The sequence below is a fragment of the Xiphophorus couchianus genome, chromosome 2 (genome assembly GCF_001444195.1).
Source record: "Xiphophorus couchianus chromosome 2, X_couchianus-1.0, whole genome shotgun sequence".
Lineage (NCBI taxonomy): Eukaryota > Metazoa > Chordata > Actinopteri > Cyprinodontiformes > Poeciliidae > Xiphophorus > Xiphophorus couchianus.
In genome coordinates, this window is record NC_040229.1 from 23,626,672 (window position 1) to 23,646,036 (window position 19,365).

At 36.9% G+C, this 19,365-nt stretch overlaps 1 protein-coding gene and 1 long non-coding RNA gene across 3 annotated transcripts in view; one reads left to right on the plus strand and one right to left on the minus strand.

The window, feature by feature from the left end:
- Nucleotides 1-19,365, plus strand: part of smpd3 (sphingomyelin phosphodiesterase 3) — a 70,291-nt gene that overhangs the window by 13,524 nt on the left and 37,402 nt on the right. Inside the window, exon 1 of one of the 2 annotated variants that reach the window (XM_028044300.1) lies at nt 15,891-16,023. The exons of the other annotated variant lie outside the window; for it this stretch is intronic. The gene's annotated coding sequence lies outside the window, so the exon portion shown is untranslated. Of the gene's footprint in view, nt 1-15,890; nt 16,024-19,365 lie in introns of those variants that run through there. 2 annotated transcript variants of the gene reach the window in all.
- Nucleotides 1,248-19,252, minus strand: LOC114161165 (uncharacterized). The gene is made up of 4 exons (XR_003598950.1): nt 16,139-19,252; nt 15,839-16,060; nt 15,615-15,769; nt 1,248-1,262 (listed from the first exon to the last, which is right to left on the minus strand). It is a non-coding gene; the product is annotated as an uncharacterized LOC114161165 (long non-coding RNA).

Here is a 19,365-nt window from a genome sequence, read left to right on the forward strand (position 1 = left end):
ACTCATTTTTAGCAATGCTGACAAAAATCCTTTTTGGTAAAATGAATCAAGTCATTGTGCTTTGCTCTTGTTAAAGGTTTTCCTCTAATGTCTTCTGACTGTGATGTTGGAACGAGACGCTTTGGGTGGAGCAGTTTGTTTAAGATGTGGTTGAGTTGAACTATACTGTTTATGTGGGGAAGCAGATGTACGCTGAAAACTACAGGGGCTAACTAAAATAAGTGCGTATGTGAAAGATTCACAGTCTCTTATTACCTCCATCAGCTGCAGGCCTTGTTCTGACTCAAAAGGAGTCTGTGCTGGTTGAATGAGAACGAAGAGGGTGGGGTGGACCCCCTGTTTGGTAATTAGTGAGGTGATGAGGTTAAAGATGACATGTGAGCCGGGTGGGCTGTGGGTCTGCTCTGCCTGTTAACCTGATTTTCAACTTCCTCCACATTTTCTTTCTATTCTCGGCCAGCCACATGGCAGATTCAGAGCTGCTGCTTGGCTGATTAGATCCAACACAGATGCAACAAGTACATCTGGTAACATCGGTAAATACAATACACAATAATTGTTGCTTTGGCTGTAAGAAATCGAGGCCGATTGGAAATAAACCTGCTTTATTTGGCGACCACCAGGTTAGTATTTCAGGCTACAGACACAGCTGTTAGGAAAGAGGCACAACCAAAGACAAAAGGAAGCAAAACATGAACTTATTCTTCATTTGCTCCTTCCTAGGTTAGGTATGCCATCAGCAATTTGTTCATCTTTATTTATTTGTCGGATTTTGTAAACAATGCAGTATTTTTTTTTGCCACTGACTCAATTTACACAAATGTACAAGCAAATTGTGTGCAATTATGCAAATGCAGTAAAATGTGAGTTTATTGTGATTATTTTCATACATCTTTATCAGGTTTAACAGTCAGCTTGGAGAGTGATCATTGTTACAGAACCAGTATGAGTGGTAAATATGGAATATTATGTTTAAATACGCTGTGATGTAAAAAACCTATGTAGCACCCCACTGCTCCGTCCACTGGTAACCGGGACAAGAACTTAACTCACTGGTGGGGTGGCTATTTGGGTTCGAATAGTTCTGGTAGATACCACACAGGTTTACCAATACTGAGTAATTCCCTACTCTTCCAATTATCATACACTCCTATGATGCAACATAAATTACTCCAGACAACCAGCTACCTGAACAGTTTCTTTTAATAAGAGCTTAAGAAAAATAAAACCTTCGCTCCACAAATCCCCAAAACAATCAAAAACTTAAACATAGAACGAGGTTATCAAGTCCCTCACAACAAATGTTTCCTAAAACAAAAATAAAGTAGATAAGGCACTTTTTCTCTCAGTCCCTTATGTTTTACCTTTGTGATTTTTTAAGAAAATCCCTCACTGTTAACTATTGCTTTACTACAACCAGAATTCAATTTTTGTTATCAATAGAACTCCATACATGTACAGAAAATTTACATTTCAAAATCACAATATCACACATGGGCCCATACTCTCTCTCTCACACACACTGTCCGGTACCGGCTTAAGGTTTCGTTGCAGGCCTGGTGAAGCTAGAGATCAATGTCGCTTCGACGATCCTCTTCTCCGTTTAAACAACGAACCAACTCCGACCTGCTCGCTCAGCCGACGTCCTCTCCGTGAAGGATGCTTCGCGAGCCCAACTTCCTTTAAAACTCCGCCACCCGAGTTGCAGGACTACTCCTCCGTCGCGCTGAAATCAGTGTCGCCATGTCCCTCTCGCCACCTCGGATCAGCCGCAGTTCTCCTTGATTCCGCCGCAGTTTTCCTCCGTGCTTTTCACTGCAGAATTCTTTCGCAGATATCCCACACCCCGTGTGCAGGATTATTTGTGCAGAACGTACCCTAACAATCCAGTTCCTTCTCCCATCTCAACCTCAGCAAACATTAGCAGCGGTCACCATTCGCTTCTTCTTCTTCTCTCCCTCCCGCTCTTCTCCTTTCCTCTTCCCATCATCCCATTGTTCAGTCCTTTTTTCTCTCTGTTGAGTTCACTTGTCCCTCGTTAACCTAAACTACTTTCGTAGGTAGGATATTCAATATAGTCTTTAAACAAATGGGATGATCAATCAAACAATACACTTATGTAAATACACAAGTCACCTCCAGAAAAGTTTTGGTTTTCTGTTTCTTCCATCATGTATATAATCACTCAGATTAAAAATATACAAAAACAATACACCTTTCTCATGTATCCTTTTTTTTTTCTTACTTAACCAACCTCGTAAATATTTTGTAAATATTACAGGCCTTAAGTGCATGGTTTTTAACCAGGGGCTACACCTATTTTAAAAATTTCACACATCTCTTGCATGTCGGTGTCAAACAGAGACAGAGTCTCAACTGACTGGAAAAATCATTTTAAAATAGATATTTCCTTTATTTTCAGTCAGAGTTTTCACATCTTACTATGAATAAAGTGACATTTTGATCTAAGTTTTAGCTATCGTTATTAAATATTACCTCTGCCTTTGACACTGTTGCATCTTAATAGTCTGCAAAGTTTGCAGGGGCCCTCAGCTTCTCCTTCAGTGTTGTTTATGGCTTACTTTTCAAGTGAACTTTTGGCATTGACACTAGAACGACACAGAAATGATGATGACCCTTGAACTGAACAATGAAAATGTTTCAGGAAAAGTAGTGAAATTGATAGTGAGAGAAATAAGCAGAGAGAGAAGGAGACTTAACTTAAAAAGGCAAACTTAAAAAGGCCATCTAATGCTACAATTATTTTTAATAAATGCGAGATGCACCAGCTCCTGCACTCCCATTCACCGCTTAATATCACACATATGAAAACAATCACATGAGAGCAGGATAAATGCAGGACACAGGGGGGTCAATCGCAGACACTGCCAACAGGATTAAACATTTCATAAACCCTGACAATTTCAGTCTTACCTAAGCTATTAAAGTGAGGTTAGCATAAACTTACTTTCAACCACAATGATCTTTGATATTCCACTGCATGGATGTAAAATAAAGAACTTCTGAAAGTGAAGTACGAGCGATTTGTTTTAGCAAAGGTTAAGAGAAAGAGTGCAATCATTAGTAACCTGTAGCAACTCCTAATTATTATTATTATTATTATTATTATTATTATTATTATTATTATTATTCGTAGTGTCAGTATTTAGATTATCACTGAAGAGCATTGAATAGGAGAGTATTGAGCAGGTGAAGATAATGATGGAAATGAGAAGGAGCAGCATTCTTGCTGCTATATGTACATCAAAGCTGATTTAAAATTAGCTGGTGATCTAGAAAAATGTTTCTAATTACCAACATATTGCATAGGGGGTTAGAATAGGTAAGTTCAGATTTTCTGAACTTCTACATGTTCCAGCAAAAAACATTGAACTCACAAACCAGAAGTGGAAATAACATTTTACTCTAAAAAACCTGAAATCAGTTGCCCCTCAAGATTTCTGAAAGAAGAATAATCATAGAATAATCATAGAATAGAGCCAAGGACCATTCAGAGAGAAAGTAGTTTTTATATTTTTTTTAAAAAAAACAATCTGTTTTTTATGCACTGTACATTGGAGATGGAGCTAGAGGCAAAAAAAAGTTTGTGAATATTTCAGAAGGTGAAAATGTAGAAAGTCAGACAATCTTACTGTTCAAGCAGAATATTCTGTTAGAAAATCTTGAACAAATCCTACATCCTAATGTGTCATTGTGTGAATGCAATGAGAGACATGAAGATGTCAGCAGTCAGATAAATTACATTCAGCTGACACGGCTTTAATATATGAATTATGTTTCTGCTGTAAAGCATCGAGGGCTGGTTCTCTGACTCTTCCACAAAATCTCCAAACTATGGTGCCTCACATCTTAATTTCTTTTCTTAGTATGGGTTTGTCCAACAATGGATAAGTAGTTAATTGGAAATCAAGACGGAAACCGCAGGAATAATAAAACATGCTGATTAATATTTAGCTAAACTAATAGCTTAGGAGTAAGTAGTTTCACAAATATCCACTCCAAGTATGCAGACAGACTTCTTAGAGCAGTTATTTTCATCATTCTCTTATTGTACAGTTTAACAGTTTTTGACGAGATATTAATCAATCAACCAATGATGCACAATTCCCATGGCGTACATGTAAAATGTACGTACAATATAAACCAACATTTCCTTGAAAACCTGTCTGTAAAAAGCCTGGTTGATGACTCTATTGTTTTCTTCCTGGCAGACTACAATCATGACCACTATGCCCACATTAATTCATAATCATATTCATCCTAAGTAATTTTCATGTTATGGGTTTAGTGGTTAGTGGCCAGTGATGGAAAAGGTTTTGTTTTCACTTCATTTGACACAGTGTTGGTCATTTTGGGGTGTGGGTTTGTAGTTAATGCTATACAAAATACAAAATAAACTATTTTCAAATGATAATTCAGTCATGAACTCATTTGGACAGAATTGAAAATGTGGAGGAAGATTGGAAACAATATTTCTCTTCTGGTGGTTGGAAATTGAAGTCATCATCCCTCTGTGATAGCAGATAATCTGTTGTAGGAATGAATAATTATTATGAACAGGCACACTAAAGCAAAGAATGAAATATTTGAATGTTTTGATATTAGGTTCAGTGTTGAGGGATTCGGATAAAAAACAGAATTATGCTCACTTAACATTTATATTATAAAGAAGTAGTCCATTGATTTTTTTTAAATTATATTTAACCTTACCTTAAAAATAATTTTAAGTGCTGTTCACATAGACATTTCAGTGTTGTAGCTTAATGCACAACCAACATTCATTTAGTTTTTCAAAACATGCAATATTATGTAAGAAAGGATAAAAATTAATAAAGGTATTGATTTCTCAAGTCTATCAATTTGTTGATTCTTACAACCATAGATTTCCCCACCTCCTCACTTTCTGTTAATTTCCTGTGAGGATTACAAAGCACTCCTGGATACATAATTTATGATGACTTTATGGATCCCAGATGGAGATTCGAACTGGAAATAAAGCAAACGCATAAAATTTAAACAGCTTTTGTGCTGGAGAGGAAGCAGCACAGCTCACAGCTGAGACACGTAGCAACTATAAAAAAGGAAAACTTCCAGAGAAACCGCGCTTGTCGCTTTTACTCTTTGTGTTCGTGGATAAGATCTTATCCAGCATCAATTTTGGAAATCTTCTTTAGTTGCCACATATGATATCCCCTTCCAGTGATACTTTCCATGATCTAGATGTGTTCTTGTAGAAAACATTGACTTTTCAAAGGTTTCAGTAAACATGGAAGTGTCATACTTCTATGTTTATTAATATTACGCTCCTAATCCACCTCAGGAGGTAGATGTATCTCCAGAGGTTTGGTTTGTGACTATGAGCTAGTCATAAACCAGTAACCACTCTGAAGTGTGATTGGCAATACACACTGGTGTAACTCCGCACAAAACAATGTAGTTCGATACACATTTGCATTTTACATTTCAGAGATTTAGTAGATTTTTTTTTTCAAAAATTAATGTAAGATGAGGTGTAAAGTAGCTTAGATAGACAGATTGTGCCCTCATTCAGTGAAAACATGTTTAAATCACTGGAGTTTTTGTGATATTTAGGATTCCTAGTGTCCCAGCTGTACCTGAAAAATGTTCCTCATCAACCAGATTCCTTTGAATGTCTTATAAAATAAGGTATTTTCTAAGATATCTTATAAAGATATTTTAACTTTATTTTACAAGACAATATACCTTATAAAATAAGGTATTTTATAAGGTATTCAGAGTTTGGACTGATGCATGATACATGTAGCCAGATTTGAACATCAGTTGATTGTTCTCCAGTATGTATGTTTGCATAGAGCTGGACATTGTTTCCGATCAGTAATTTGGTTCGGTGCAAAGTGAGCCACATGTCTTACTGCTGCTGAATCATGCCACATAAAGTCCACCTTTCTTTCTCCCCCTCGTGACCTTTAATGTTTCCAAAGAGCAGAGTTTAGTGACAGGTGGGAGTCCTCTCTGTTTTGTTCTGGTGTCACTTTTTAAAGTTGGAACATTTCTTAGTCCCTGCACATGTTCAGGAAAAAGATATTTGTCTGGTGCGTGTGTGTTATGAACCCTAGTCATAGTGGATTATAGATTCAGTGTGACACAGTGATATTATACAAAATGGAGATAGTTGCAGAAGCAATAGGAGTCTGTGGACTGTAGACCGATGCGGATAATAGCATGTTATGGATAATTAAAAAACTGTGCTTGTGTTTAAAAGTAAAGTTAGATTTAGAAATCTTGTATGAGGATAGAAGCACAGAGCCAAGTCATTTTATGCATTACCCAGGGGAACACTGCAGGTTGCTGTGGTTCTGTAACACCATCCAACCCAAACACACAGTTGTGCAATAATGTGGTTGTATTGACATCTTTCAGTGATAGTAACAAACACTAGAGAGTTCATGATGAAAGTCTGAGGCCTTGGTTTTTGAATGAGAAACATGCACAGATGTCTCCTTCTGCAGTTTATTTATTTATTTTTTATTTATTTTATTACATTCATCATATTATGATATATGTTTTCTCAATTTGAACAATTTACAGTATAGTTAAATGAAAGACTGATGATGAACCAAATGCTCATAAATGTGTAGAACTTTGAAAACGTCTTCATCTCTACCACCCAATGCTTACCTGTGTTTGCCATAGCCTGGACTTCGGGCCGTTTCCATGACAGCATTAATCATACTCAGCAACAGTGACAGCCAGGAAGCTGTACTTTGCTGCTGCTTTCTCTCTTAACATTCACAGACGACACAACCTCTTTCTCATCTTCTTTTCATTTGTTCTGCAGCACTTAATCTGAGAATCTGACTTTCTAAAACACAAATTTCATCTGTTTTTCTTTATATTGTGATTCATGAACATGAAAACTCATCGCAGAAGCCATTCTGAGCTTATAGCTATAGTTTAGTTTCCAGAGACACTGCGGACTCTCATAACAGAGGAAGAAATGACAGAGATGCAGGAGATGTGTTCTACACAAAGCAAGGGACTGCTGTCACAAGTTTGATAAATAATTGATAGGACAGGATGAGGTTTTGGTTGTCAGGGGAGGGTTCTGCTCAGACTGTAAGCAGGGAAGCAATGATGCAGTACTCAACAGCCGAGGCTGGGTTTCCGAGCTGTAAGACTGTGCAGAAGTTTCAAACAAAGGCAAATTTCCTTATACTGGTTATTGCTTAGAAAAACTTTTAAAAAATTTTTAAAAACTGTTTGAGACTCCTTTAAAAGCTTACTTGAAATTGTGTCTCCTGGGATGTAAATTAAAAAAGAAATGAGGGATGAATTTTACACAGTAGCGCTGTACTGCACATTTGTACATTGGCTTAGGAGGAAACTTGCAGAAAACTGGCACTGATGATATTATGTGTCTTTAGAGTCAAAATAAAGTAAGGTTTTTCAGCAGGAATACAACATCTGTTTTCAGTGTTTTACTGTTTTGTCTTGGCAGTAATTGTTAAGACCTAAATAAATAATCATTTTTGCTGCAGACAGAGATTCGCTCAGACATAAATTTATTTATTTATTTCTATAGCCTTGCACACTGCCTCTGGCTAAGTATTGATGATCTAGCGAACTGAGAGTGAAATCTCATGTGTGTGCCTCTGTGTCATCATGTGTTGCATTACTGGGTTTTTTATGCACGAGCTAGCATGTTTGTAGGGGGCAGAGGTCAGGGTTTAGTAGCACAGAAAAGCAGGCGAGGCCGGGGAGTGAATGAAATGGATAAAACTCTCCTGAGACCCGTGTGTTGTTTTCTCCCTCCAAACAAAACAATAACTTTCATAGAGCAACACTGACAGCACAAATGTGCTTTGCTCTTCATTTTTTTCTATCCAACTTCAAAGAGGATCAGATAAATGAAAGGAGCCTTTTTTTTTGATGCATTAGATTTTTGCTAAAAATTTGCTGTTGTTTCTCCTTTACAACATTAAAATGGACAAATGGAAAGCAGGTTTTTTGCTTGTTTGTGAAAAAATAACCCACGCATCTTTACGATTTCTGTTAGAAACAATGTAATATGTATTATATGTACGTAGCACCAGTAGGTGGCAGTAATGTTGATATTGTCAACATCAAAATTCAGTAAAGCAAAAAGAAGGATTGTAGCGAAAGCTTTGCAACACTGATCCAAAACATTTAAACCTGGTATTTTCATCAACTCTGTTTACAATTTCCTCTTTGTAATCAAATTCATGCTTAGAGCTAAAGGTTTATGGGAACGGAAAGTGAGACAGATGCAGAAAGAAACATTTCTTCTAGCACAGGAAGTGATGATGAACTGAAACAAGAAAGGGATTTATGCCACAACTTCTACACATTTTATCATTTATAATATCCAGTCTAGAGGTCAAAAGGTTTCTGGGTCAACTTCACCTGCATCCAAAGTTTGTGCAGAGGGATAAATATGAGGTGAAGGGTCAAATCCAGAAACACTCAAAAACCAAAATTCAGTTCTCTCATCAGAATAATAGTCATTGAAACTATTTAAATTTATCAATGTCTCTCAATTTTCAAATATTAGAGAATGTCCTTTCCTTTATTTTAGCAGACAGGAAATGATAAAATATTTGAGGATTTTTCTGTGACTTTTGGAGCCGTACTGATAATTTCATCTTTGCTTGGTACATAAAGGTACAACATCTGATTTGTGCTTTTTGGAATAATTTTAAAAGCTTGTAAAAACTGGATAATTTTATTACGTCCAAATGTCTTTTTGGTGTCCATTTGTTAAGTGATTATAAATTCTGTCATGAAAATTGGTTCTCTGTTGTGGTACACAGTCAGTAATCAGTTTCCAGTATTGATCAATAACAAACTAGTCGACCTGGATAAAGCTGAACAAACAACAGAGCCGCAGCTTTTCTGAGTATAATCACACGGTCATGCAAATGTAAGCACAGCAAATGGACAAAACACACACATTGTTTGTCTGAGTCTGAATGCTGGCTGATGTCTGCCAATATGGATGGCTGCAAAAAGGTCAAGAGTTTAATCTGTTGAACATTAGCAGGTAGGAAGTCTGTCTTAGTTCTGCTTTCAGGATTACACTCTAAAAAGACTTGCAAGCAGTCGATACTAAGCATTAAGCAAAGCATTAAGGAGATGAACAAGGACAGGTAAGATCAGAAAATTGTTTTTAGTCAAAATATACTTTGAAAGTGAATAATTTAGGTTTCACCCAACTGTGACGCCAATCAGTGCCTAATAGTGTAATTTGCTTTTATTCATGTTTTCTGGCTTTATAGAAACAAAGCTGTAGCTAAAATATTTGCTAATTATTCATGGAGAAGTTTATTTCTGTTGTAAATTGTCTCTGCTTAAATTAGAAAATTGGCAATTTTTGTTTTTATGGTACATAACTCTAAATTATTCACAGATTAAATGCCAATTGGCAGATTTTGCTGTATAGTATTTCTGTAATATTCAAAGAATGCCACTTGACACGTTTTTGGTTGATGTTGTGATCAATAATCATCTTTCATTTTCCTCGCCACTGACTGGCTGTGCCCAAAAGTATGGCAATAAGAAAGACTGTAGAGTGTGTTCCTGTGCCAAGACAGTTTCTAGTTAATGCATGTGAAGTTATATTTGCTGTTTTAACTATTCGAATAGGTAGCTCTAAGTAGCAGATTTTAGTTATTTCTTTGGTTCCACTGTAGTGGAGTCAGGTCTGCACCGATTTTGGTTTTGGGGCTCGAGAGAAAGATGGAAATTACTTGCTTAGTCATTAGAATATTCAATATTAAAATGTATGTACTATAACATTTTCATTACAAAAAGTTATATATAACATGTTAACAGGTTTTCCATCTTCTAACCAGTCAGCGCAGCCGCTGCAGAATATTTAATGTTCTGATACGTTTTATTTTTACAGTTATTAATAAGAGGAAGGTAGCATAGGCCATCTGTTTGCTCTCTAACCATTTTACTTCAAACTTGTCTGCTATTTATCTCCATTTCATATGACGCAACACTTTTATCTTGCCCTCCTGAATCGCAATCACTGAATATGGCGAAGCTACTGGCCTGCCTAAAATTATCCCTGCGTAAGCCAAAGGTGCTGCTGTACTAACAAGTCATTGTGGTTGTCATACCTGGCCGATGACATGCTGATGTGGGCCCTGAATCAAAAGCGGGTTAATGGCTCTAATAGCAACCTTTGCGTTACATAAAAGGGCAGAGGTGAGGTTGTGCTGCCCTGCAGCGCAATTTATCAGATCAGCGACGGGAAAGAGGGGCGGCGACTGTGGGAGGGAGCCGGACTGAGAGATGAAGGAGAGGAAGACATGAAACAAAAGGTCACGGTTGGAATAATACCTTTAATGTCATTCAGTTAAAGGGGCATTTCAACCTCTTTCTTCAGATCGCATTTTCCTCTTTTATGTGAGCAGCTCCATTGTCCGCCACAATAAACCCCGCCATATTATAAGCCCAGAGGACAAATGGTGCTTCCTTGCATCTGTGCTTGAATCTGTAAAACTAATTTCCTCAGCATACGTTTAGATCATCTTTGCTGGCAGGTGTTCAGAGAGGCGTCCAGCTCTCCATCCTGCAGTGACTCAGCCTTGTCTAGTTTGTTTGTTGTTACAAATGCAGCAGTGTTGCTCCAGAGCAGGTGGCAGCAGGTCCTGATAGAATTACCGCACCTCATAGTGATGGCATTATGTGCCTTCCTTAACCGTGTTACATAACCACAATTATTCAGACACAGAGAAACACAGAGGGGGAGGAGGGTGTTATTACTTGATGGTTCAAGATGCCTGCAGATGTTTAAATTGGGGGGAAATACTTTAGCCTTATTTAATGACCACAAAGCTTTAAGTGCTGGGATATTCCCGCAATATCATGGCAACACCTCATTTGCAACAACTGAATTGGAGTTATCTCCAATTTTTCCAAGGATTTTTTGATAATCTTTCCCATCAAAATAGGGATCTTTCCCTTTTTGATGGGAAAAAAAAAATTATTGGATTATTGTATCCAATAAATAACCCAGCAGCTTTTGGGTTAATTATTGGATACAATTTAAGGAAAACAACTCAGAAACCCTAGGTAATATTATTATGTAATTAATTTTCTTTTGTAAAGCTTAAAGTTATTCGATTCAATAAATTGTCACTATTTTTGTGGAGAAATATTACTGAAATAGTTCCCTAACCCATCTTTCATTGTTTTAAAGTAATGTGCAAAGCTTTAGTAAAAGGTTTATGGACTCTTATAAGAGGAATATTTCCCATTGTTGTTATGGAATATAAGGATGCATTTGAATTGGAAATCCTTCAGGATTGGTTGATTATACAACACATTCACTGATTCACTGATCACTAAAAGTTAAAAGAGTTTGAATTTATTGTGGATCATTATTCCTGATGGGGTCAAAATAACACATAGAGACTCAAATGCAGTCAATTAATAAAATAGAATAATATTGAAATGTTCTTTAATTGTAGTCACTCAATTCACTAAGTGAAACACATTGTATCGATTAATATAGCGCAATTTGATATTTCCGATGCAATTTGATTTCTGGTCATTTTGATGACAGTCTATGGTGAATTTATGTTTATTTCAGAGTGGTACTTAACAGAAACAACATTTTATGATATACATGAATCTGTTACAAGCCACAGATCATTATGGGTAATAAGTACCCAGCTTTTCTCTGATTAATGATGAGTAATATGACAGTTCATCCAGCCCAGCGTAAAGTCTTAGATGCCTGTGGGAGTTCTTCTGTTCTGCTCAGCAGTTCCCATGAGTTTGACTCCAACCCTGATTGTGTTGCTGTTGTGGATGGAAACATGAAGCCATACATTTTAATTGATATGAAAATAACCATCTGGGAGACATGTGACATAGGTAATGAATCTCACACAGCCTCCAGAGAGCCAAAACCTACAGTGTATAAAATGATCTGCACCTCTAATTTACTTATATTACTTTCTGTGTTTTTCTTCCCAATGTATTGTCTTGATCAGTATGTCTCCTGATTTTTAAAATGTCTTATTCTATGAACTTTGGCTACTCTTTATTAATCTACATCGGTTCCCTGCTCAGCAGCACAACAACAACTTCCGTAAGTGTGGAGTTAAATTAGAGACAAAAATGAAAAGCAATGTCTCATTCCAAATGATAGTCTGCATCAAATAAACAGTGTATAAAAGTCATACTTTTAAGAAACAGAAAAAAGGGCAGGATCAGGTTAAAAAAATCACTTGTTCCACTATAGCTAAAAGTTTCTACAAGAAATTTTCAAAAATATCATCATGGGACCTCCTGCAGGTTTTTGCTTTGTTGTAAGAGTTCATGCTTGCCTCAGACAGAGAGAGGAAAAGTTTATCTCTCATGGGAAATAAGGAATTTTTGCTCTCTATGGAAAATTCAAAGTCCAACCTGAAGTTTGGCAGAGAGACTATAAATGAAGAACTTTTGACAAGTTGTTTTATGGTCGAATGATTCAAAAATTAAAGTAGGTGGACTAAAGAAAAAGACGACATGTTTGGGATACGAAATCCTTGGAAAAGAGCCTCAACAACCTGGGAAGCATGGAGGTGGAAGTGTCATGCTTTGGGGTTGTTTACTGCAGCAGAATCTTGTCACATTTTCTCTCTTCTCAGAGAAAATGTCAGATCATCTGTAAGAATTAAGCAAGCTCTGCATGCAGAAAAGCGTCAGTTTGAAACACACTGAACACAATGAGGCGCCACATTGTTTTCACATGACTGATAAGAATAAGCATGTTTATGCTAAAATGCTTTTGGTTTGTGTAAAACTGCCATTTGAACACATTACTTCTCTGGGTATAACTTGTATTGCTTTTCCGGTTTTCCCCAATGAGCAAAGACAAATATTCAAAACAATCTGAACTGCATTCCCCCTACGTTGATCTAAGTTTATTTTTGAACAAAAACGTGGAAAATCAGACCTCTACAAAGCACTGAAATCTTCCACGGTATGCCGATGTTAAACACTTCACTCTCCATGTATGTGTGTGTGGGTCTGTATTTTCTGTACAGTAGTAGAGAAGTGAGTAGGTCACCATGACAACAGCAGTCCCTGGAGCATGCTGTCAGCAGAGTGACGTCACTGGCCTTTGCAGGTTTGTGCGTGTGTTAATGTTGGGTGGCACTGCTTTGTCCTGCAAAAGCTACTGGAGCACGCTGCAAAAAAAATATGAATAAAAAAGGTAGACAAATGAGGAAGAAGATGGATAGAGAAATTAAACTCTGGTTTACACTACATTGTTTTATTTTCTCACGCATATCAGTTTTTAGGGCTGTTTGTGTGATGTGTGTGCGGGTTATATTAGTGTTGCTCTTTCCTCTGAAATAACCAAGAGGTATTTGATAACTGCGCTGTTCAACAGTCTTTAAATGATTGTGAAACAAATCATTTAATTCTTCTGAAACAAATCATTTAATTCTTCTGAAACAAATCATTTAATTCTTCTGAGTGTAGAAGAATTAATTCTAGCCCACTTGTCTTGTTGAAGAGCTTCATAAATAAACGTGGATGTTGTTTAGTTGACACATTTTCTCAGAGCTTTTTTGTTTTGATCACCTTTTTACACAACTTGTTTAGTACTCTGTGTTGTGCAGGTCCTTTACTTTCTACAAAACAATATTCAGTATTAGTAAGGGATATTTTTAGCAATTAACATATTGTTGTGTCATTTCGTATTGTAATGTGGTCTCTACTAATTCATAAATGTTAATGATATCAATAAGATCACATTTTCCTACAGAGCTAGCACTTAATTACCACTTAGGGTAGTTGCAGCACGTGCAACTTCTCCTGACACCCAACATTATCCACTGGAAGAGGCCTAGAAAATCAGTGTGACCCTTTGGTTAGCAATCTGTCTTCTCTGGCCTGTGCCCAGTCTCCATGGTAACCAGCTGTTGTACTGACAAATGGATGGTGTTAACCTTCAGTATTTTCATTATTGCTTTGTATTTTAATTCACAGCATCAGGTTTAAGATGCAACAGCCCAAAGTTGTTTTTTTTTTCTTTTTTTTGTCATCTGGATGAAAGCTGGTTTTTGCCACAGCACTGTTAGTACAACCAGTTGGCTTCGGAGATGTTGCTATGGAAAAGGTCTCTTACTGCAAGGGAATGTGCTCCATCTATTATCCAAGGGATGAACATTGATTAGCTAACAGATCTGTTGTCTTGAGACACACCACACTCCAGTAACAAGCCTTATATAATCACGTTATCTTTATCTCATGAAAGAAACTTACATTCTAAAATGAAGAACCATAACTGGAGCAAGAAATCACGCTGCACACACCTGTCCAACAATTCAACCTTTGCAAATTTTGTTTCTTATCCATGCTGTCTTTTTTGTAATATTTGTAAAGAATTTTTCATTGTAATGTATGGTGTGGACCCCAAGAGTCTCTACTACAGTAGAGGCTAATAGAAATAAGTTTAGATTTTTTCAGGTTGTAATACTCTTTATTAATCCAAATCTAGTCATTTTGTATGTTTTAAAATAATTTTTTATTTATTTTTTTTATTATTTTGTGTTTTACCTTGACACCACCAACAAATGCAAACAGTCTTACAGTAACATTGACTAACATGGAAACAAAGCAGACTACTAGAGTTCACGTGCAGTTTTCCTGTCGTTTATCCAGGCAGACAGTATTGATTCTGGCTGAAAGGGAAATCGTCTGAGGCAGACATATAGATGAATTTCCCAACAATTCTCGAGGTCACAAGACTATCGTTTATCACTGACATCAGATTTGTCAATTACTGCCATGTAAAGACCTCCCTGCTGCTGCCTTTACTTAAAAAAATTGATAGAAGTTCAGAAGTCGAGGTAGGGAATCAAATATTACATTTGAAAATTTGACCTTAATTTATCATTTCATAACAAGTCAGATTCCCAAAATGTGCCATAGCAATCTGTCAGTGTTTTGCTCATTTAAATTAGAAAAATATATTTATTAAGTGTAATTTCTTTTGTGTGCTTCCTTTGTTTAAAAATTAGGCAAAGCTCCCGCACTCTGTCCTGATTAAAGCACCACTTATCGTATTCCCTTTGGACATCACCTGCAAATAGTTTTTTTAACAGTACCAAAAAATACATAAATAATCAAACAAAATATCAACTACTTTTAAAAGCCACTTCATAGAAGTGAAGTGATTTTGCTTATTAGAACTGAATATTGTCTGAGCTAAAGGCCTTTTATGATAATAGCACACAAACAATATTAAAAATGTGAAGTTAGTCAGAATGTGTTTTATTCCTTGAATTCATTTTGTTTAGTCAAGAAGTTGTTTCTGCAGTTATTGGTGTATTAAGTTATGTTATGGCTCTTGACAGTTGGTGGTTACTATAGCAACCAGTAACTGAAACTTACTGGACTTGCAGTAACTTACCCTAACCCTACAGCTAACTGCTGTTAACTGCTCATTGCGAACTATTGCTCTGTAGTTTGTTTAGGGTTATTTATTGTACTTTATTTAATGTATAAGGGCAGAAGCTGCTGGACTGATGTTAACCACCGACTTGATTTCCTCTTTTGTTAGAATAAATACAGTGAACCTGTCATAATGCGAGGTTTCTAGGACTCTAAGGCAAGCAACAACTACGGACACCCAAACAGTTTCAACAGATTTATTTAGCAATAGAATGTGCTGGAGAGCGTGTGGAGGGGCGTCGATCTGCGACAGCAGGGAGGAACCGGGCCAGCAGAGGAACTGCAAAGGGCGAGCGGTTAAAGAGGGAAGTAATGAAGGGAATGACGGTGTAACCTGATGGTGACTTACGATCTGTGGGCAGAGGTAAGCAGAGGAGAGTACATGGGGTTCCAACAGTTGGTGTGATGTGGTGGTTTTCCAGATGGGGAAGTTCCAGCAGGTGATTGAGGGCGGACAGGCAGCAGCAGCTGAGTGGCGGGCGTGACGCACCCAGGTGCAAGGCCCAACAGAGCAGCTGGGATCAGATACTTCAGGTGAGTCCTGGTTCAGAGAGTGTTCAGCTCGGGTTCACTGTAGAGGAAGGAACAGATGAAAAAGAGTCAGAACAAGGAGGACACTGGGAATACGGCACTGACAGCTAGAGAGTACCACTGTTAGAAGCAGAACCATCTGGCATCTGCTTCCGGGAAGCCGCTCCTCTTTAAGAACCTTGCAGATTGGTGGTGATGAGTAACAGCTGGATCCCATCAGCCTGCCACCCTGTGAAGGAGAAGAAAACCACTCCCCTGTAGAACCCAACAGAACCTCAGTGTGTTTGTTGTGATGTCAACCTACTAGACCTGATACGAACATAGAAAGGTTACACGTGCATTAACAGAAAGACTTATCACATGTATTTACAATAATTTAGGTGTTTCAGCAATAGTAGTTGTACGAGTAGAAGTGTCTATTTGTTAATTCTACAAAATCGGTAATTGTAAACCTTAAACTTAACTACCATCACAATTGTTTATATTTTTTAAAATCATGTCCATATTTTATGTGGCATTCTGTAACCAGTAACGTATGGTCAGAGAACTATAGTTTCCCTTTATGTTATGTATTGATTGTGTAGATGGTAGTTACATTTTTTGTATTTAGAGATGTCTGTGTAGCTTCCTGGTTTAGTTTTTATTTTTATTTTTTGCCATGAAGTGTTTGTTGGTAGACCCAAAATGCAGATAGGAGCTGATAGCATGGTTCATGTTGAATGGGGAATGCAGGGAGCCAGAGGAGAACAAAAAGAGGAACCAGGAACAAAAAGCAAGCAGAGTCTCATCGGGGAAGAAACGGATATGACGGAATTTAACAGGAGGAACCAGGAAGGAGTGTGAACAAGGGAGCAGGGTTTAATACTGTGAGGGTGAGTCATTAAGAAAGGGCTGAACTAAAGTAAGTAAAACAGACCCAAAACCAACTCAAACAACCCAAGATCCTGACAGTTGTTGAACCTCTGCCTCATTTTACCTGCATGGATGTCCTTTGTTACCACCATCCCCCTTTTTGTGACACTCAGTCTATTTCCTTTCTTGGGAAAGGAAATAATAGAGCAACTGTAGTTGTTTTGTAGATATATTTGTTGTGTTTATGTTTCTGCAGATTATTTTACACTTCAGTATAGAGGTTTTTCATCTTAAACAGCATTTTGTGATACTTTGTGGCTTGAGCTTATTTTTTCTCCTTGTAGAAATTATTTTTATTCCCTTATACCGTTGTGCCATTTTTTCATCAATCAAAGGGAGAATATGAACTGACATCTCATATCACACATCTGTCAAGCGGTGAACTTTTAGGTTTACTTTCTGTAAAGGTTGCAAAGGATTTTTTGCCATATGAGTTTTTCATGGCACACTTCATCATTACATTTTTCTGTTTCTTCATATTAGTGCTCAGTTTTGAGTATAAAATATTCACAGCTGCATTTAGCCTGATAAGGCCAAGACTGACAGTCTGCACTTGCTGATATATATCTGTTCTGATTGACGGGTATTTTTCAGGGATTGGTTGTTGATGCTGTCTGCTGTTACCAAAGAGAAAATCCGTCAGATGATTAAAGAAAAGACAGCCGTGTTGAAGAGTGGAAGTCTTTAAATGCTGTGGGTCACAGTGTTTAATTCTGCCGCGAGTACAGAATGAAGCAACAAACAAAACCCCTCAGTGCAGTGAAGGTTATCTTTCCCAGTGGTTGACCTGCTTTAACCTTGAACTCACTTTGAGTTTTATACCCTGAAATGCCATCCAGTGATGTTGGCAATACAGCAACTCAAAACTAGTGAACCCTGTTTTGGAGCTATTTCAGCTTATTCTAGAAACTTGTACTACAATCTCGCCACTCTTAAAATTCTCCTCATTTATGAAATACATGTATTTGTACCTGTTTAGCCACGAAGGACATGACTGTATATACTCTGAAGATGCTACACCTGCATTGTAAAAGGATTAACTGTATCATCATGATGAAATTGTTCTTTAGATAAAATTAGATTAAACATTTGTTCATACAATTTCCTGAATTTAAAGTAAAAGGAGCCTAGTTTAGGAAATACACTTTATAACCGTAGAGTTAAATTTATAAAGTTACAATCACTTTATTTGTGGGACACTGCCAAGTTTTAAATGCCTTCATTTCACAAATCCACTTTTTTTATATATATAAAATGTTCCTGTGTAGGTGGTATGTTTCAGTGCTGAATAAACTAAACAAAACTCCACTTCGTTAAATTAAATGCTGAGTAATAAAATAATGCATAAGAATAGAATCAAGCGCAATCTGGCTGCAGATAATTGGACAGAAATGATTCTCTGAAAATACTATTAAGTCTACTGTAGGGTTTCTCAAACATGTGCAGAGAAAAAACAACGGTTATGAAAACAAGATAAGAAAGTAAAATCACAGTTTACCATGAATCATACTAAAAGCAAAAATGTTAAATGTTAAATAAATAAACTTTATTTAACATTTATCCAATCTAAAACTTTAAACACAGCAGTAATCTTTTTCAAATGTGTTTTATATAATGTGGATAATATGGAGGTTCAATGGGGTCTGTGAACTTAATTGTTTTTCATTTTAATTTTTATGTAGCTGAATACATTTTCATAAAGTTATTTTTTTAGAACAGATGGTATACATTTGTAAATTTGGCTTTATAGAAGGAGTTAAAGCAAAAGTACAGCACAGGCTGCACAAGCAAGTGCAGTCAGATGATCTTCAGACAAGTCAGACAACCAAAACAAGCAAAACAACCACCTATAGAAACACCACAACATGTCAGCCAGATGTGGTGATGAGTCAGCAGACCTTACTGCGCTTTCTGCTCAACCAAAAGTAGCAGGATGCAAGTCAGTCATCGAACATTCAATGGCAGATCACCCATCCTAGGAAGAACCATTATTGTGTACAACAGGGTTGGATTGTGGAGAAGATTACCGGGATGCAGTAGTCAGTGCTCATTGTTCATGTGAGAGAGATGTGCTATTCATAGGAAGTCCCTTTATTGAACAAACAAGCCTCATTTTGGAAGAAAACAACAGTCTGCAAGGACATAAGAGTCACACAGAGTAAATTTATTCTAAAGCTAAGCCTTTTATGTGATTTTCTTTTCCTTTCTCTTATTTATTTTTAGAGAAAAATGCATAGTTGCTTTTCTAAGGAGACAGGCATGGACAGAAGTATTTATTAAAAAAATCAAATTTTATTGATATCCTTCCAGATTTACTTTTGAACTTTTTGCTTTGATATGCGATGTGCATTTAATATAAAATATGGATACCACAAATGATGGTTTGTCGGTTTGGAGGAAAATTGAGTCACTTCGTGACCTCATGACGTGAGA